Source organism: Salmo salar, chromosome 01, assembly GCF_965601325.2.
Source record: "Salmo salar chromosome 01, fSalSal1, whole genome shotgun sequence".
Classification (NCBI taxonomy): domain Eukaryota; kingdom Metazoa; phylum Chordata; class Actinopteri; order Salmoniformes; family Salmonidae; genus Salmo; species Salmo salar.
In genome coordinates this window covers 67,350,032-67,371,515 of record NC_138291.1, presented here as the reverse complement: position 1 = coordinate 67,371,515, position 21,484 = coordinate 67,350,032, and the positions used below count along the sequence as shown (strand labels likewise).

The following is a 21,484-nucleotide window of genomic DNA, read 5'->3' as shown; positions in this document are numbered from 1 at the left end:
GACTGGTGAGGTGTCTGTTTCTCAAACTACACACTCTAATGTACTTGCCCTCTTGCTCAGTTGTGCATCGGGGCCTCCCACTCCTCTTTCTATTCTGGTTAGAGCCAGTTTGCGCTGTTCTGTGAAGGGAGTAGTACACAGCGTTGTATGAGATCTTCAGTTTCTTGGCAATTTCTCGCATGGAATAGCCTTCATTTCTCAGAACAAGAATAGACTGACGAGTTTCAGAAAAAATATATTTGTTTCTGGCCATTTTGAGCCTGTAATCGAGCGCACAAATGCTGATGCTCCAGATACTCAACTAGCCTAAAGAAGGCCATTTTTATTGCTTCTTTAATGAGAACAACAGTTTTCAGCTGTGCTAACATAATTGCAAAAGGGTTTTCTAATGATCACTTAGCTAATCCAAGTTGATAATTTTAAAAGGCTAACACAACGTGCCATTGGAACACAGGAGTGATGGTTGCTGATAATGGGCCTCTGTACGCCTATGAGATATTCCATTGAAAAACAGCCGTTTCCAGCTACAATAGTCATTTACAACATTAACAATGTGTACACTGTATTTCTGATCAAGTTGATGTTATTTTAATGGACAAAAAAAAAAAGCTTTTCTATCAAAAACAAGGACATTTCTAAGTGACCCCAAACAGTTTAACAGTAATACACACACACACACACACACACACACACACACACACACACACACACACATAAATAAAATACAGTTGAAGTTGGAAGTTTACATACACTTAGGTTGGATTCATTAAAACTGGTTCTTCAACCACGCCACACATTTCTTGTGAACAAACTATAGTTTTAGCAAGTCAGTTAGGACATCTACTTTGTGCATGACACAAGTAATTTTTCCAACAATTGTTTACAGACAGATTATTTCACTGTATCACAATTCCAGTGGGTCAGAAGTTTACATACACTAAGTTGACTGTGCCTTTAACCTGTTAGGGCTAGGGGGCAGTATTGACACGGCTGGATAAAAAACGTACCCGATTTAAGCTGGTTACTACTCCTGCCCAGTAACTAGAATATGCATATAATTATTGGCTTTGGATAGAAAACACCCTAAAGTTTCTAAAACTGTTTGAATGGTGTCTGTGAGTATAACAGAACTCATATGGCAGGCCAAAACCTGAGAAGATTCCATGCAGGAAGTGGCCTGTCTGACAATCTCTTTCCCTTCTTGATTATCTCTATCCATTACAGAGGATCTCTGCTGTTACGTGACACTTCCTACGGCTCCCATGGGCTCTCAGAAGGCGGCAAAAAGCTGAATCGTGGCTTTGCAGGCTCTGGTTGAAAAAAAGTAGCGCGTTTGGGTAGTGGCTGGTTACAGTACTGTGAGACTAAGGCGCGTGCCCGCGTCGACCGAATGCTTTGTTTTCTTTTGTCTGTTTACCTAAACGCAGATTCCCGGTCGGAATATTATCGCTTTTCTACGAGAAAAATGGCATAAAAATGGATTTTAAACAGCGGTTGACATGCTTCGAAGTACGGTAATGGAATATTTAGAATTTTTTTGTCACGAATTGCGCCATGCTCGTGACCCTTATTTACACTTCGGATAGTGTCTTGAACGCACAAACAAAACGCCGCTATATGGATATAACGATGGATTATTTTGGACCAAACCAACATTTGTTATTGAAGTAGCAGTCCTGGGAGTGCATTCTGACGAAGAACATCAAAGGTAATCAAACTTTTGTAATAGTAAATCTGACTTTGGTCAGGGATAAACTTGGTGGGTGTCTAAATAGCTAGCCGTGATGGCTGGGCTATGTACTCAGAATATTGCAAAATGTGCTTTCACCTCGATTGCACAAAGGAGTTCTGTATCTATAATTCTTAAAATAATTGTTATGTTTTTTTTTAACGTTTATCGTGAGTCATTTAGTAAATTCACCGGAGGTTTGCGGGGGGTATGCTAGTTCTGAACGTCACATGCTAATGTAAAAAGCTGGTTTTTGATATAAATATGAACTTGATTGAACAAAACATGCATGTATTGTATAACATAATGTCCTAGGTGTGTCATCTGATGAAGATCATCAAAGGTTAGTGCTGCATTTAGCTGTCTTCTGGGTTTTTGTGACATTATATGCTAGCTTGAAAAATGGGTGTCTGATTATTTCTGGCTGGGTACTCTGCTGACATAATCTAATGTTTTGCTTTCGTTGTAAAGCCTTTTTGAAATCGGACAGTGTGGTTAGATTAACGAGAGTCTTGTCTTTAAAATGGTGTAAAATAGTCATATGTTTGAGAAATTGAAGTAATAGCATTTCTAAGGTATTTGAAAATCGCGCCACGGGATTACACTGGCTGTTGCGTAGGTGGGACGATTTCGTCCCGCCTAGCCCAGAGAGGTTAAACAGCTTGGAAAGTTCCAGAAAATGATGTCATGGCTTTATAAGCTTGGAGGTGTACCTGTGAATGTATTTCAAGGCCTACCTTCAAACTCAGTGCCTCTTCGCTTGACATCATGGGAAAATCAAAAGAAATCAGCCAAGACCTCAGAAAACAAATTGTAGACCTCCACAAGTCTGGTTCATCCTTGGGAGCAATTTCCAAACGCCTGAAGGTACCACGTTCATCTGTACAAACAATAGTACGCAAGAATAAACACCATGGGACGACGCAGCTGTCATACCGCTCAGGAAGGAGACGCGTTCCGTCTCATAGAGATGAACGTACTTTGGTGCGAAAAGTGCAAATCAATCCCAGAACAACAGCAAAGGACCTTGTGAAGATGCTGAAGGAAACTGGTACAAAAGTATCCATATCCACAGTAAAACGAGTCCTATATCGACATAACCTGAAAGGCCGCTCAGCAAAGAAGAAGCCACTGCTCCAAAACTGCCATAAAAAGCTAGACTACCATTTGCAACTGCACATGGGGACAAAGATCGTACTTTTTGGAGAAATGTCCTCTGGTCTGATGAAACAACAACAGAACTGCTTGGCCATAATGACCATTGTTATGTTTGGCGGAAAAGGGGGGAGGCTTGCAAGCCGAAAAACACCATCCCAACCGTGAAGCACGGGGGTGGCAGCATCATGTTGTGGGGGTGCTTAGATGCAGGAGGGACTGTTGCACTTCACAAAATAGATGGCATCATGAGGAAGAAAAGTATGTGGATATATTGAAGCAACATCTCAAGACATCAGTCAGGAAGTTAATGCTTGGTCGCAAATGGGTCTTTCAAATGGACAATGACCCCAAGCATAATTCCAAAGTTGTGGCAAAATGGCTTAAGGACAACAAAGTCAAGGTATTGGAGTGGCCATCACAAAGCCCTGACCTCAATCCTATAGAACATTTGTGGGCAGAATTGAAAAAGCGTGTGCGGGCAAGGAGGCCTACAAACCTGACTCAGTTACACCAGCTCTGTCAGGAGGAATGGGCCAAAATTCACCCAACGTATTGTGGGAATGAACCATAAACAATTAATGAACATACACCTGTGGAACGGTCGTTTAGACACTAACAGCTTACAGATGGCAGGCAATTAAGGTCATAGTTATGAAAACTTAGGACACTAAAGAGGCCTTTTTACTGACTCTGAAAAACACCAAAAGAAAGATGCCCAGGGTCCCTGCTCATCTGCGTGAACGTGCCTTAGGCATGCTGCAAGGAGGCATGAGGACTGCAGATGTGGCCAGGGCAATAAATTGCAATGTCCGTACTGTGAGACGCTTAAGACAGCGCTACAAGGATACAGGACGGACCGCTGATCGTCCTCGCAGTGGCAGACCACATGTAACAACACCTGCACAGGATCGGTACATCCGAACATCACACCGCGGGACATGTACAGGATGGCAACAACAACTGCCCGAGTAACACCAGGAATGCACAATCCCTCCATCAGTGCTCAGACCGTCCGCAATAGGCTGAGAGAGGCTGGACTGAGGGCCTGTAGGCCTGTTGTAAGGCAGGTCCTCACCAGACATCACCGGCAACAACGTCGCCTATGGGCACAAACCCACCATCGCTGGACCAGACAGGACTGACAAAAAGTGCTCTTCACTGACGAGTCGTGGTTTTGTCTCACCAGGGGTGATGGTCGGATTTGCTTTTATCGCCAAAGGAATGAGCGTTACACCGAGGCCTGTACTCTGGAGCAGGATCGATTTGGAGGTGGAGGGTCCGTCATGGTCTGGGGCGGTGTGTCACAGCATCATCGTACTGAGCTTGTTGTCATTGCAGGCAATCTCAATGCTGTGCGTTACAGGGAAGACATCCTCCTCCCTCATGAGGTACCCTTCCTGCAGGCTCATCCTGACGTGACCCTCCAGCATGACAATGCCACCAGCCATACTGCTCGTTCTGTGAGTGATTTCCTGCAAGACAGGAATGTCAGTGTTCTGCCATAGCCAGCGAAGAGCCCGGATCTCAATCCCATTGAGCACGTCTGGGACCTGTTGGATCGGAGGGGGAGGGCTAGGGCCATTCCCCCCAGAAATGTCCGGGAACTTGCAGGTGCCTTGGTGGAAGAGCGGGGTAACATCTCACAGCAAGAACTGGCAAATCTGGTGCAATCCATGAGGAGGAGATGCACTGCAGTACTTAATGCAGCTGGTGGTCACACCAGATACTGACCGTTACCCCCCCCCCCCCCCCCCTTTGTTCAGGGACAAATTATAAAATTTCTGTTAGTCACACGTCTGTGGAACTTGTTCAGTTTATGTCTCAGTTGTTGAATCTTATGTTCATACAAATATTTACACATGTTAAGTTTGCTGAAAATAAATGCAGTTGACAGTGAGAGGACGTTTCTTTTTTTGCTGAATTTATATTATATGCTTCATCAGCAGATTCCTGCAAACACAGACCACATCCAGAGAGAGCATGGCTATCATGGATACTAATGGACTCTTCTGTCTCACATCATCCTATAGTTAAGGAAGCTCAAATAGCTCAATAAAAAAGTATTGAGCTACAGTACTGTAGGCCTATATTTAGTAATTTTGGAGACTGGAAAGTACAACCTATATTGTCAAAAATAGAAAGGATAGCTAAATCTGTTTACATAAAATGTGGACAATTCATCCCACTTCATAAAAAAAAGAGCAAGAAATGATGGTAGGAAATAAATTATACCATACCAGCAAGCATCTTATCTTAGATCTGGCACTGTTTAAAACAAACTCTTGAAATACATTTTGGTATGATCCCTAATATAAACTCTTAGATAAGCCAAGATGGCTGAGTAGGAGGTACTAGAGGAGGGTGAGTCTGTGGGGCCTTAGCTCCTTGCTACACTAGCTCAGAAACACATTCCCTACACTTTTGTTCCAGATTATAAATCAAACATTTCCATTTGAGGGAAATCAAACATTGCCAGATGGACAAGCAGACAAGTTAAAAGTCAACCATCCCACTGTGCTGTCCAAAGCTAAGTATGAAAGGATTACCCTGTAGGCATGCCAAATACTCCTCTCTATCAATATTCATGCAGGAAACGGGGCAATAACATCCATCCATTCTGTTACATCAACCAATCTGGCAGCACTTCTGTCACTTTGTTGACAAGGAGATATGCTATGCTTTCAGAGGGGAGATGAAACATTTTGCTAGTGGCAGTTTTCTAGTCTTTCATACTTCTCGGCAACAAGCAATACATAGATAACCAGTTCTCTGTAAAGGTGTTTGACAAACAGATATGCAGTGTGTACTGATGCTTGCTCTCTGTCAGCGATACACTGTTGTTCACATAGTAGGAAATAGAGTATTTCACACCACAGCGATTAGTTTCTGTTGCATCTTCTGTTGGTATTCTTCTGTGGTCGGTAAACAGTTCAAGTAATGGGGAGTTTCTCAAGAAAGTATTCCACCAACAGGTCAAAGTCCACAGATTCTGTGCTCTCATTTCCCTTGGTGTTATCCCGGGGTCGTTCCATGTCATTTCAGCAAGCCATGATACCCACCATCTCAAATTGTTCTGAAATAGTTTCTGTAACTAAAAACAGATAAGATAAGCATTCCTGGAAACATTATTTTGTTGAAATATAATTTGATCTGAGAAATTAAGCTTATTGCATCCAAATTGGCCATTTTAATGTATGCATCAAAATTGGCCATTTTAATTTATAGTACTCATATAATATTCAATAATTATAGTATCTAACAAACAAAAAAATTCTAACAATAAGTAAGACATGAGGAATCCAAAGAAGTGGTTAAAAGCTATCCACAAGGGCCTCCCGAGTGGTGCAGCTGTCTAAGGCTTCACTACATGTCCTGGTTCGATCCCAGGACCGGGAGACCCATGAGGTGGCACACAATGGGCCCAGCGTCGTCTGGGTTAGGGGAGGGTTTGGCTGGCCGGGTTGTCCTTGTACCATTGTGTCCTAGCAACTCCTGTGCCGGGGCCGGCGCAATGCACGCTGACACGGATGCCAAGTGCTACGGTGTTTCCTCCGACACGTTGGTGCGGCTGGCTTCCGGGTTAAGCGAGCGTTGTGTCAAGAAGCAGTGTGGCTTGGCAGGGTCGTGTTTTGGAGGACGCGCGGCTCTCAACCTTGGCCTCTCCCGAGTCCGTACGGGAGTTGCAGCGATGGGACAAAACTGTAACTACAAATTGGATATCACGAAATTAGGGAGATCAAGGGGTAAAAAAAGAAAAACACTATTAAAATATATATACACTACCGGTCAAAAAGTTTTAGAACACCTACTCATTCAAGGGTTTTTCTTTATTTTTAATATTTTCTACATTGCAGAGTAATTGTGAAGACAATAACACATATGGAATCATGTAGTTACCAAAGAAAAGTGTTAAACAAATCAAAATATATTTTATATTTGAGATTCTTCAAATAGCCACCCTTTGCCTTGATGACAGCTTTGCACACTCTTGGCATTCTCTCAACCAGCTTCATGAGGTAGTCACCTGGAATGCATCTCAGTTAACAGGTGCACTTTCTTAAAAGTGAATTTGTTGAATTTCTTTCCTTCTTAATGCGTTTGAGCCAATCAATTGTGTTGTGACAAGGTGGGGGGTATACAGAAGACCAAGTCCATATTATGGCTAGAATAGCTCAAATAAGCAGAGAAACGACAGTCCATCATTATTTTTAGACATGAAGGTCAGTCAATACGGAACATTTCAAGAACTTTGAAAGTTTCTTCAAGCGCAATCGCAAAAACTATCAAGCGCTATGAAACTGGCTCTCATGAGGACCGCCACAGGAATGAAAGACCCAGAGTTACCTCTGCTGCAGACGATAAGTTCATTAGAGTTACTAGCCTCAGAGATTGCAGCCCAAATAAATGCTTCTCAGAGTTCATGTAACAGACACATCAACATCAGCTGTTCAGAGGAGACTGTGTGAATCTGCAATGAAACCACTACTAAAAATACACCAATAAGTAGAAGAGACTTGCTTGGGCCAAGAAACACCAGCAATGGACATTAGACCGGTGGAAATATGTCCTTTGGTCTGATGAGTAGTCAAATTTGATATTTTTGGTTCCAACCGCCGTGTCTTTGTGAGAGTCCGTGTGGGTGAACGGATTATCTCCACATGTGTATTTCCCACCGTAAAGCATGGTGGAGGTGTTATGGTGTGGGGGTGCTTTGCTGGTGACACTGTGATTTATTTAGAATTCAAGGCACACTTAACCAGCATGGCTACCACAGCATACTGCGGCGATACGCCATCCCATCTGGTTTGGGTGTAGTGGGACTATCATTTGTTTTTCAAAAGGCTGTGTAAGGGCTATTTTACCAAGAAGGAGAGTGATGGAGTGCTGCATCAGATGACCTGGCCTCCAAAATAGACTTTTCCCGCTTCATATCCAAATCATCACGCCAGGGTTGTGGGTTCAATTCCCACGGGGGGCCAGTACAAAAAAAATATGCATGAAATGAAAAATGTATGAAATGTATGCATTCACTACTGTAAGTCGCTCTGGATAAGAGCGTCTGATAAATGACTAAAATGTAAATGTAAATGTAAAATCCCCCGACCTCAACCAAATTGAGATGGGTTGGGATGAGTTGGACTGCAGAGTGAAGGAAAAGCAGCCAACATGTGCTCAGCATATGTGGAAACTCCTTCAAGACTGCATTCCAGGTGAAGCCTAGTTCTGATGTCTTCACTATTATTCTACAACGTAGAAAATAGTAAAAATAAAGAAACCGTTGAATGAGTAGGTGTTCTTAAAACTTTTGACCGTTAGTGTATATATTTTTTTAAAGCCATCCACGGACCACCTACGACAATCCCACCCCAACAATGAGTATGTTTGTTCTGCATGTTTGACAAGTTGTATGGAACTGTGGCTCGGAGTATTGTTTCTTCATCTTCTATAATGTATTCTGAGTGAATATGGTGAAGTTTTTTTCCCCTGTTCAGAGAAATTAGTCATTGAAGTTGTTGGGTTTATGTCCCATCATACATCCTGATATTACCAGGTTCTTCTGACCACCAGATGGTGCTGTTCTTGCTATTAGGTGATTCTTTGTTAAAGGGATAGTTCAACCAAATTACAAAATTATCATTTTCGTTTGCTGTTTACAGTCTGTGGACCAGGTATGACAGCAACCCATGCTTTAGTTTTGTTTACATGGCCACTATTTCAAATGCAAACTTTTCTGAATTTGTGGCACAAATCCAATGCAAGTCAACGGTACCAATAATAGACTTTTCCTGCTTCATATCCAAATCATCTATAAGTAACATCATTCAGTTTTACACAATCAATTTGTAGATACTTTAAGATGATTTGGACATGAAGCGTGTGAATGATGCTGAATGGGCGGACAAAAAAAAAAGAGTTCTCGAGCAAGTGTGAAAAACTTCCCGGGGGATTTTCTGGTACTTGTCTACAAGGTGGAATAACAAGTTTATCACATTTCAAATATGTCTAACTTTCCCCATTGTCATGGAAATTCGTACACAGGGACACCCTGAAGAGAGCGCTGCCCCTGAATGAGGGACACCTAGTCTCTTGTCTATTTTACCATTACCTTACGAGATACAATTAAGTTAAGATGGAGGGAGGGAGGGAGGGAGGAATTACCAGTCCCCTGGGGCCCTGGCCCTTTAGTGGGACTGGTCCGTTGGTAAATATGCACATTTACTTTCTTCACTTCTGCCTATAAAATAGGAAATATATGTTGGTAATGGTTGACAATTACGCAAAATGTATTTAAGTTTTCCCCACCTCGAGTGATGTGTATTGCTGTTGTTTTCTTGCTTTGTTTTTGTCTTGCTTCAATAACAAATCTCACCAGATTGGGTCTGCTGGATGGTCGGGATTTCTCCCTAAGGATTAGCCCTCTAACTCCCTGACCCAAGTAACTCTGCGGTGAGATCGCCAAGTTGATAGGGGAGTATAAGCCAATTTGGGCAAAAAAGTGTTTAAACTGTGTGTTGTTATTCTCGTTGACATTTGTATTAAGAATATTGGTAGTAGTAATACTTTCTCATACAGTAAATAATTTGTTATACAGTGACTCATTTGTCTGGATTTCCACAATCAGAAATGCCCTAAACTAAACTGTTCTTCTGGTCTGTCCTTTCTCGAGGTTATGGTGAAGGTGACCACAGATGGTATCCAGATGCATGGAAGGGATATCCTGCCGACAAAGCCAAGTAATCCTAAAGTTAGTGATGCCAAATTGTTGTGGAAATTCTTACACAGGGACACCCGAAGTCAATCTTAAATTAATCATTCTTTATTGTCAGCGCGCTAGAGAGGTTACAATCAACTCAATGCACATGTCGATCAGGAGTTCTCCCGGGGCAGTCCCGTTAATTCCCTTATATAAAGGTTAAAGACACGTTACATAGGCATAGTTCATAGGGTTGGTTCCGGCATGTGTCTGGCACTGTCTCCAATCTTAACTTAAAGAATATATTCTGGGAGTTCTGCCAGATGGACCTAAGGAGGTCATGACAGCCCCCCCCCCCCTATCATATATTTACCAGGCACAGTCAAAGGCAAGATTAACATTTTCAAGACTGTTTCTTCATAAAATTACATTTCCTTTATGCCATGTTTCCCCCAACTGCAGTGTATGATATACCATTTTGAAATCTACAAAAAGCCAATCGTGTCTTGCCAAACATGTTTGATAGCTAATGTCAGTCAAAGCTAGAACTAACGTAAGCTAGCTAATGTTACTCTTATTTGGTAGCCATCTATTCCATCCTTGTCTGGAAAACACTGTTACTAAAAATAGAATTGTTCATATAGCTAACTCACTCTCGGTTTGTGTGTTGGTAGGAATGATGAATGTGTATAAATCGTCTATGGTTGGTTAGTTGGTTCTCAACCAGTCTCAGCTGGCTAACAATCTTGCTGCCAATTTAGGGATGCTAGTTAGCGAACAGCAAGCTGACAATGTTGAAATGTCCATGTTAGGTATGCTTAGCTAGCCAGTCTAGTAGAGATCAATACAATTAGTGGGGTGGTTAAATTGTGTATTGTTCTGTATTTTGTTGTAGGTAGTACAGAATCTGAATCTACCAACATGCGCTTCCAACCTCTAGCGCAGAACAAGGAGGAGGTAAGTTGGCAAAAACATTTACAAGCTGACGGCTAAGATAGCTTAATTTAGAGTAAGCATGGTATAAACATGAATTGGGTAGTGTTTGAATGGTTTGTGTTATGGGTTATAGGTGGTTAGATGTAGCCTGAGGACCAAAGAATACCTTCCAGACCATGTAATCAATATAGTCTACCCCTTTTCACCTTTTTCTTTTCCTGAGTCATTCCACAGTGCCCTGCTGAAAAATACCCCAAAGCAGGGGCATTATATGTACACAAGCATGAGGTAGCGGACACACCTTGCGGTTATGGTGCACAACAAGATTGTGGGACAGAAACCAGAAAGAGACACTAAAAAGGTATGAAATCAAGACTACAACAGTAATGACAACCACCTCATTCTTCTCTCTGCAGATTCTCAAAACACAATACAAAAACCTGTCTACAAAATGTGCCTGCATGTGTACAGTATGAGAGCGATTGAGGAGAAATGGCACGTCAATCTCCCATACAACAATTCATACTGTGTAAGAACTGCCTTCGAGACAGGATATTTCTGCAGCATTGAAGGTCCCCAAGAAAACAGTGGCCTCCATCATTCTTAAATTTAAGAAGTTTGGAACCACCAAGACTCTTCCTAGAGCTGTCCGCCCAGCCAATCTGAGAAATCGGGGGAGAAGGACCTTAGTCAGGGAGGTGACCAATAACCCGATGGTCTCTGACAGAGCTCCAGAGTTCCTCTGTGGAGATGGGGGAGAACCTTCCAGAAGGACAACCATCTCTGCAGCACTCCACAAATCAGGCCTTTACAGTAGAATGGCCAGACGGAAGCCACTCCTCAGTAAATGGCACATGACAGACCACTTGGAGTTTGCCAAAAGGAACCTAAAGGACTCTCAGACCATGAGAAACAAGATTCTCTGGTCTGATGAAACCAAGATTGAACTCTTTGGCCTAAGCGTCATGTCTGGAGGAAACCTGGCATCATACCTAAGGTGAAGCATGCTGGTGGCAGAATCATGCTGTGGGGATGTTTTTCAGCGGCAGGGACTGGGAGACTAGTCAGGATCGAGGCAAAGATGAACGGAGCAAAGTAGAGAGATCTTTGATGAAAACCTGCTCCAGTGCGCTCAGGACCTCAGACTGGGGTGAAGGTTCACCTTCCAACTGGGCAACTACCCTAAGCACACAGCCAAGACAACACAGGAGTTGCTTCGCGACAAGTCTCTGAATGTCCTTGAGTGGCCCAGCCAGAGCCCAGACTTGAACGCAATCGAACATCTCTGGAGAGACCTGAATATAGCTGTGCAGCGACGCTCCCCATCCAACCTGACAGAGCTTGAAAGGATCTGCGTAGAAGAAATGTGAGAAACTCCCCAAATACAATTGTGCCAAGCTTGTAGCGTCATACCCAAGAAGACTCGTGGCTGTAATCTCTGCCAAAGGTGCTTCAACAAAGTACTGAATAAAGGGTCTGAATACTTATGTAAATGTGATTTCTGTTTATTGTATTTTTTGGGCAAAAATGTAAAAAAAAAACGTTTTGTTTTGTCATTACGGGGTATTGTTCGTAGATTGTTGAGGATTATTTTTTTTTTTATCGAATCACATTTTATTAGTCACATGCGCCGAATACAACAGGTGTAGGTAAACCTTACAATGAAATGCTTAATTATGAGCCCTTAACCGACAGTGCAGTTTCAAAAAATACGGATAAGAATAAGAGATAAAAGTAACAAGTAATTCAAAAATACCAATATATACAGGGGGGTGCCGGTACAGAGTCAATGTGCGGGGGCACCGGTTAGTTGAGGTAGAATGTACATGTAGGTAGAGTTAATTAAAGTGACTATGCATAGATGACAACAGAGAGTGGCAGTGGTGTGGAGGGGGGGGGCAATGTGAATAGTCTGGGTAGCCATTTGACTAGATGTTCAGGAGTCTTATGGCTTGGGGGTAGAAGCTGTTTAGAAGCCATATACCGCTTGCCATATGGTAGCAGAGAGAAAGAACAGTCTATGACTAGGGTGGCTGAAGTCTGACAATTTTCAGGGCCTTCCTCTGACACCACCTGGTATAGAGGTCCTGGATGGCAGGAAGCTTGGCCCCAGTGTTGTACTGGGCTGTTCGCACTACCCTCTGTAGTGCCTTGCGGACGGAGGCCGAGCAGTTGCCACACCAGGAAGTGATGCAACCAGTCAGGATGCTATCGATGGTGCAGCTGTAGAACCTTTTGAGGATCTGAGGACCGATTACAAATCTTTTCCGTCTCCTGAGGGGGAATAGGTTTTGTCGTGCCCGCTTCACGACTGTCATGGTGTGCTTCGACCATGTTAGTTTGTTGGTGATGTGGACACCAAGGAACTTGAAGCTCTCAACCTGATCCACTGCAGCCCCGTCGATGAGAATGGGAGCGTGTTCTGTCCTCTTTTTCCTGTAGTACACAATCCTCTCCTTTGTCTTGATCATGTTGAGGGAGAGGTTGTTGTCCTGGCACCACACAGCCAGGTCTCTGACCTCCTCCCTATAGGCTGTCTCGTTGTTGTCGGTGATCAGGCCTACCACTGTTGCGTCATCTGCAAATGTAATAATGGTGTTGGAGTCGTGCCCGGCCGTGCAGTCATTAGTAAACAGGGAGTACAGGAGGGGGCTGAGCACGCAGCCGAGGGGCCCTGTGATGAGGATCAGCGTGGCGGATGTGTTGTTACCTACCCTTTATCCACTTTAAAACAAGGCTGTAATGTAACAAAATGTGGAAAAAGTCAAGAGGTCTGAATACTTTCCCAAAAGTATTATTTTGGTCATGTAGCATATCTTTAGTTTTATGACAATTTGGTACTTTTTCCACCACTGAAAACCATCACCAAATTCACTGAGAATACATTACATAGGATGAAAAAAAACGTACTCTGAGCCGCAGCTCCATACTTTTTTTTCAAACATAAAGAACTGATACTACATACTCGTTGTTGGGCTGGGATTGGCATGGGGTTCCATGAGTGGCTTTGATAATTTCTTTGGATTCCTCATGTCTAAGTCATTGTTAGAAAAAGGTTTGTCCAAATCGGATGTTAGGTACTATATTTATTGAAAATTATGTGAAAACTATCATTTAAAAAGGCCAATTTGGGTATTGATACCTTCATTTCTCAGAGGTCAAATTATAATTCAACAAAATATGTTTTGGAGAAATGTTAATCTTATCTGTTTCTAACAACAAACGATTTCAGAACAATCTGAGAAGGTGGGTGTTTAAATCCTCTTTCTTGTGCGTTGAGGTGGAACAACACAACCTTTTTCTAAAATGTTGTATGAGATTAGAGAACACATTGGGAGGGATTTTACACCATTCCTGAATACAAAATCTTTCCAAATCCTTGATATCCTTGGCCTTCGAAAGAAACATGCATATGCTGAAAATACATCATCCGTCCTGTAAAATATGGGGGTGGATCTTTGATGTTATGGGGCTATTTTGCTTCCACTGGTCCTGGGGCCCTTGTTAAGGTCAACGGCATCATGAACATAACCAAGTACCAGGACATTTTAGCCCAAAACTTTGTAACCCCAAGCACACATCAAAATCCACAAATAATTGGTTCATTGATTACAAAATCAACATCTTGCAATAGCCATCTGTCTCCAGACTTGAACCCCATTAAAAACCTGTGGTTTGAATTGCAGTCCATAAGCGCAGATGAAGGAGATGTATGGAGCAAAGGTCTAAGAACACTTCCCATGTGTTCTCTAATCTCATAAAACATTTTCGAAAAAGGCTCAGTGTCCTTATACTCGTAAGTGGAGGGTACTGGAGTATTGAAAACAGGGGGTCCAATCATTTTGACACTTATCTTTTTAAATGTATTTGTATTACTTCTCTTAGCAATTGTATTAGTATAAAATATAGCTCGGTATTTGTATTATTTATTTTATAGTCTTTTTTGCTCATATTTATCAAAGAATCCAATAATTCCGAACCCCACTGTAACTGTCAAGATAATATAGTACATGGGTGCCAGCAGACCTGATTTCCATGAGCACTCCAACACAGTATTTTTCCTTCACAATGAATCATTTTATTAGACTGCACATTCACAAAAACGAATTTGCATTTAAATATGCAGGAGCTGTTATCCTTTCATAATACAATTTATATCATGCTGCTAGAAGTTCTGGAGTTGTCATGAACAGCCTTTTATTCAAAGACCTTTTCAAATGTCAGGTCCCATCAAACACTGTGACAGGTCTTTCGGAAAACTACTCCAAGAAAGAAAATAAAAGAAGGCTTATCACATGCATATTCATGTGCCTTTCAGACAGCTACTTCAACCGCTCTGGTTTTACAATTGGCAGCACAGAAGAGTGAAGTGTAAGGTAAAAAATAATAGCTTTTACTTTTCTGCAAATAACTCAACAGGATATTTGCACTGGGTATTTTGCTTCTCTGCCAAGATGGACTGTTTGCTTGTTATTTATTTACAATCATTGCCATTTGGTCAAATCTGTATGATTAGCCAAGTTCATGCACTAAATTACACAATTGTATATAAAGCCTGTAATCACTTTGCACTAGCCTTGGCATGACCGATCAGCTATGTTGATACCATGATGTAACCACTGGCAGACAGCATTCCTTTCCCTGAAACAGTTGTCCAAAACGTCTTTCCAAACCATACTTTGTTGGAGAGAAATGCCAAACATTTGAATTCCCACAATGAATAGTGCTGTATCGAAGAATGACTAACAAACAATAAGAGTAAGTCCTTTCTTTTCTCATAGTCAGCACAATTCTCTTGAAGTGAAGTAGAAAATACAGCCATTGCCTTCGCCTCAGCCTCCCAGACACCTCAGCCTTTTATCTCATAGTTGACTCGTCCCTACATCAGCAGGAAACATCCTCCTGACACTACGCCATGTCAGCTGACCTGAATGAGGCCCAGCTATGGCACAAAAGAGCCCTTCCTCCTAGCTTCAACTCACCCCAGAGATGCTGAGACAGGAGGGAGGAGATAAAAGAGAAATAAATGGCAAAAATCCTGTTTTGCTTCTTGGTGAATTGACAGTGTTTCTTGTGTCATTGGCTGGGTTTTTCCCCCCACCAAAGTTGAAGGCTGTGTCAGCAAATCTCTCTCTCCCCTCCCTCGCTCTCTCCTCCAGGTAGCAGATAATGGACTTTATCAGAGATTTATGTAGTTATTGTTGAAGTCAGAAGTTTACATACACTTAGGATGGAGTCAATAAAACTTGTTTTTCAACCACTCCACAAATTGCTTGATAACAAACTATAGTGTTGGCAATTCAGTTAGGACATCTACTTTGTGCATGACAATTAATTTTTCCAACAATTGTTTACAGTCAGATTATTTCACTTATAATTCACTGTATCACAATTCCAGTGGGTCAGAGGTTTACATACACTAAGTTGACTGTGCCTTTAAACAGCTTGGAAAATTCCAGAAAATGATGTCATGGCTTTATAAGCTTCTGATAGGCTAATTGACATCATTTGAGTCAATTGGAGGTGTACCTGTGAATGTATTTCAAGGCCTACCTTCAAACTCAGTGCCTCTTTGCTTGACATCATGGGAAAATAAAATCAGCCAAGACCTCAGAAAGAAAATTGTAGGCCTCCACAAGTCTGGTTCATCCTTGGGAGCAATTTCCAAACGCCTGAAGGTACCACGTTCATCTGTACAAACAATAATACTCAAGAATAAACACCATGGGACCACGCAGCCGTCATATCGCTCAGGAAGGAGACGCGTTCTGTCTCCTAGAGATGAACGTACTTTGGTGCGAAAAGTGCAAATCAATCCCAGAACAACAGCAAGGACCTTGTGAAGATGGAGGAAAAAGGTACAAAAGTATCTATATCCACAGTAAAATGAGTCCAATATCGACATAACCTGAAAGGTCTCTCAGACTTTTCACCCACTGGGAATGTGATGAAAGAAATAAAAGCTGAAATAAATCATTCTCTCTACTATTATTCTGACAATTCACATTCTTAAAATAAAGTGGTGATCCTAACTGACCTAAGACAGGGAATTGTTATGAGGATTAGATGTCAGGAATTGTGATAAACTGTTTAAATGTATTTGGCTGTGTATGTAAACTTCCCACTTCAACTGTGACAGGGGTTTTAACTTGTAAACAAACCAATCATTTTTCAATTTGGCATTCCCACATATAAAAACCACGAAGACTGCCGGAAAACCCAGAACGAAAGATCCTAATTTCTATGACTCACAAGGTGGAGAAACATATTGCCTGTAGTCTACTGTACATGGTAAACTGGTGCGCACCAAGTGGCACTTCCATTTTAGTATAGAAAACATCAGTGAGGATTTTTCTACAATATTCACAACATACACAATTGAAAATCTTTATATAATAAAAATACAATTTCAATTATGACATGTGTAAAAATATAATTGAGTGAACAATTGCAAGCCAGCAGCAGATTAAACAGATAGTGAATTCTCTCCTCCCTCTCCCTGGTTTTAGCTTGTAGCTATCACTATCTAACTGGCTAGGTTTAGGATATTTACTAGCCAGTACCAGTAACAAACGTAGCTATGTTATAGACATACGGCACTATACAAACAAAATCTAGTTCACTTATTTTGCCAGCTGGAAAGAAAGTTTTTGAATGAATTTGTGTCTATTTTTAAATTATGTTCCAGCCCCTTGACTATCTGCTCAAGAAATAAAATTGGCCCGTGGCTGAATCTAGTTGATGATCCCTGCCCGAGCCCATAGCAGATGTCAGAATAAAATTCTGTTGGAGGTGTCGCATCAACCAGAGCGGATCCATCCAACAAACCATCCACACACAGACACACAGAGCCCGAGTGCAGACAGTCAGCAACTCCCAAAACACAACTCACGGCAAGCTTTCCCATTGACCAAACTCCACAATCCACCCCTCTGAAGAATGCCTGGCTCCAGGGCTTCCCTGATATGGCTCTTGGGCTTCTCTGATTGGATACATGGACGAAGCGTCACACTCGGCAGCCCGTATAGAAAACTCCCCCAGAGCCACAGAACGACTGAATTACCACAACACAGCCCCAACAAACACCTTGAAATCTACTCTTTCCCATAGTCTTGTACTATCTATGACAGCATCAGCAGTTAGCTAACAACAGCTGGCAGACATGTTTACATTTGGTTAGTTTTAGATGGAAGACGTGAGCTAAATGTCTGCCACTGAGCTCTTTCACTCACTCAGGGATGAAATGTGCCACGCCTCATTCTCACAAACGTATCCCACTTTTTAAGAAAGTTTTTCATTTGCCATGTGAAGCTGACCGCAGGGCGTTCTGGGATATTTCCTAAGTTAAAGCTGATTTGGTGAAAACCTCAAATTCAACTTTTAGAACAAGATTACAATATTATGACAATTAATTTAAGATTTTATAATTTGGGAATGTTTCTTTGGGTGCTATAAAAGTTACTATTATATGCGTTTTTGGCATTGAAAAATAGGTGCTACACTCCCGTTAACACAGCACAGAACAGAAAAGCTATACCAGACTGCCCAGTACAGCACAGCAAAATTCAGGAAAGAGCAGCATAGCCCTCTGCCATTGAGCAGACACCTCTTTCTTTGTGCTCTGGTCTTTTACATTCTATTTTACAGTCTGTGTAGCAGGCAGCAGTGTTTTCATAGCTAATTGTTAGCCTCTCCCTGCCCCCTGCATGCATATAGCAAGCCAGTCAGGAACCCCACTGGGTGCAGATGGCGCTTTGTCTGTGTGCTCCCAAAAGCACACATACTGTATACCCAAAAACTGTTTGATGTTGTTGGATGGCTGTGCTGCTACTGATTCATAATCCTCCATGGTATATGAAAGTTTATAAAAGGTCTTGAAATAACTAACTTTGCCAAGTGAGGGAAGGACAGAGAGAGAGCATGCAAGAAAAGAGAAGGAAAAGCTTGACACGCATCTGCTGGTAGGACATATGGTTGTGTGACTGAGTTTGTGTGTGCCTGACAATGAGACAGAGACAGACAGGCAGACAGACAAATTGATAGTGAGAGAGAGAGAAATTGATAGTGAGTGAGAGAGAGAAACAAATAGAGACAAATCAGTGAAAACAATGTACTGATCAAATGTCAAATTGGCTTTTTACCAAATTATCGTACGACAGACCACATATTCACCCTGCACACCCTAATTGACAAACAAACAAAACAAAGGAAAAGACTTCTCATGCTTTGTTGATTTCAAAAAAGCCTTCAACTAAATTTGGCATGAGGGTCTGCTATACATATTGATGGAAAGTGGTGTTGGGGGAAAAACATATGACATCCATGAACGCAAAGAACAAGTGTGAGGTTAAAATAGCCCAAAAAAACAAATTTCTTCCCACAGGGCCGTGGGGTGAGGCAGGGATGCAGCTTAAGTCCCACATTCTTCAACATATATATCAACGAATTGGCAAGGGCACAAGAAAAGTCAGCAGCACCCGGCCTCACCCTACTAGAATCTGAAGTCAAATGTCTACTGATGATCTGGTGCTTCGGTCACCAACCAAGAAGGACCTACAGCAGCACCTAGATCTTCTGCACAGATTCTGCCAGACTTGGGCCCTGACAGTAAATCTCAATAAGACCAAAAATAATGGTGTTCCAAAAAAGGTCCAGTCGCCAGGACCACAAATACAAATTCTGTCTAGACACCGTTGCCCTAGAGCACACAAAAATAGCCTCCAACACTCTACTCAACAAATTGGATGCAGTCTATCACAGTGCCATCCGTTTTGTCACCAAAGCCCCAAACACTACCCACCACTGTGACCTGTACGCTCTCGTTGGCTGGCCCTTGCTTCAAACTCATCGCCAAACCCACTGGCTCCAGGCCATCAACAAGTCTTTGCTAGGTAAAGCCCCGCCTTATCTCAGCTCACTGGTCACAATAGCAGCACGCGCTCCAGCAGGTATATCTCACTGGTCACCCCCAAAGCCAATTCCTCCTTTGGCCGCCTTTCCTTCCAGTTCTCTGCTGCCAATGACTGGAACGAACTGCAAAAAAAAATCACTGAAGCTGGAGACACATATCTCCCTCACTAGCTTTAAGCACCAGCTGTCAGAGCAGCTCACTGATCACTGCACCTGTACATAGCCCATCTGTAAATAGCCCATCCCCATACTGTATTTATTTATCTTGCTCCTTTGCACCCCAGTATCTCTACCATTCCAGTGTTAATTGCTATTTTGTAATTACTTTGCCACCATGGCCTATTTATTGCCTTACCTCCCCTATCTTACCTCATTTGCACACAATGTAGAGACTTTTTCTACTGTATTATTGACTGTATGTTTGTTTATTCCATGTGTAACTCTGTGTCGTTGTATGTGTCGAACTGCTTTGCTTTATCTTGGCCAGGTCGCAGTTGTAAATGAGAACTTGTTCTCAACTAGCCTACCTGGTTACATAAAAGGTGAAATAAATGTAAAACATTAATTTTTTTAAACTATACATACCTTGGCCTAAACATCAGCGCCACAGGTAACTTTCACAAAGCTGTGAACGATCTGAGAGACAAGGCAAGAAGGGCATTCTATGCCATCAAAAGCAACATAAAAGTCGACATACCAATTAGGATCTGGTAAAAAATACTTGAATCAGTTATAGAACCCATTGCCCTTTATAGTTGTGAGGTCTGCTCACCAACCAAGAATTCACAAAATGGGACAAACACCAAATTGAGACTCTGCATGCAGAATTCTGCAAAAATATCCTCAGTGTACAACGTAGAACACCAAATAATGCATGCAGAGCAGAATTAGGCCGTTACCCACTAATTATTAAAATCCAGAAAAGAGCCGTTAAATTCTACAACCACCTAGAATGAAGCGATTCCCAAACCGTCCCTAACAAAGCCATCACCTACAGAGAGATGAACCTGGAGAAGAGTCCCCTAAGCAAGCTGGTCCTGGGGCTCTGTTCACAAACACACCCCACAGAGCCCCAGGACAGCAACACAATTAGACCCAACCAAATCATGAGATAACAAAAAGATAATTACTTGACACATTTTAAATAACTAACAAAAAAACAGAGCAAACTAGAATGATATTTGGCCCTAAACAGAGAGTACACAGTGGCAGAATACCTGACCACTGTGACTGAACCAAACTTAAGGAAAGCTTTGACTATGTACAGACTCAGTGAGCATAGCCCTGCTATTGAGAAAGGCCGCCGTAGGCAGACCTGGCTATCAAGAGAAGACAGGCTATGTGCACACAAAATGAGGTGGAAACTGAGCTGCACTTCCTAACCTCCTGCCCAATGTATGACCATATTAGAGACACATATTTCCCTTAGATTACACAGATCCACAAAGAATTTGAAAACAATCCAGATTTTGATAAAGTCCCATCTACTGGATGAAATACTGAGGTGTGCCATCACAGCAGCAAGATTTGTGACTTGTTGCCACAAGAAAAGGTCAACCAGTGAAGAACAAAAACCATTGTAAATACAACCCATATTAATGTTTATTTATTTTCCCTTTTGTACATTGTTACAACACTGTATATATACACATAATATGACATTTGTAATGTCTTATTCTTTTGGAACTTCTGTTAGTGCAATGTTCATTCTATTGTTTATTTCACTTTTGTAAATTATCTACTTCACTTGCTTTGGCAATGTTAACATATGTTTCCCATGCCAATAAAGCCCCTTGAATTGAATTGAGACAGACAGACAATGAGAGAGAGCGAGACAGACAGACAATGAGAGAGAGCGAGACAGACAATGAGAGAGAGAGAGAGAGAGACAGACAGACAAAGAGAGAGAGAGAGAGAGAGAGAGAGAGAGAGAGAGAGAGAGAGAGACAGACAGACAATGAGAGAGAGAGAGACAGACAGACAATGAGAGAGAGAGAGACAGACAGACAGACAATGAGAGAGAGACAGACAGACAGACAATGAGAGAGAGACAGACA

General features: G+C 42.0%; 1 protein-coding gene and 1 long non-coding RNA gene across 3 annotated transcripts in view; one reads left to right on the top strand and one right to left on the bottom strand.

Annotated features, from left to right (window-relative positions):
* ctbp2a (C-terminal binding protein 2a) overlaps window positions 1-21,484 on the bottom strand; it is a 139,532-nt gene that overhangs the window by 91,532 nt on the left and 26,516 nt on the right. The gene's annotated exons all lie outside the window — the stretch shown is intronic.
* LOC106607453 (uncharacterized) lies at window positions 8,159-12,918 on the top strand. Its single transcript, XR_001329198.3, has 3 exons — window positions 8,159-9,632; window positions 10,477-10,538; window positions 10,934-12,918. It is a non-coding gene; the product is annotated as an uncharacterized LOC106607453 (long non-coding RNA).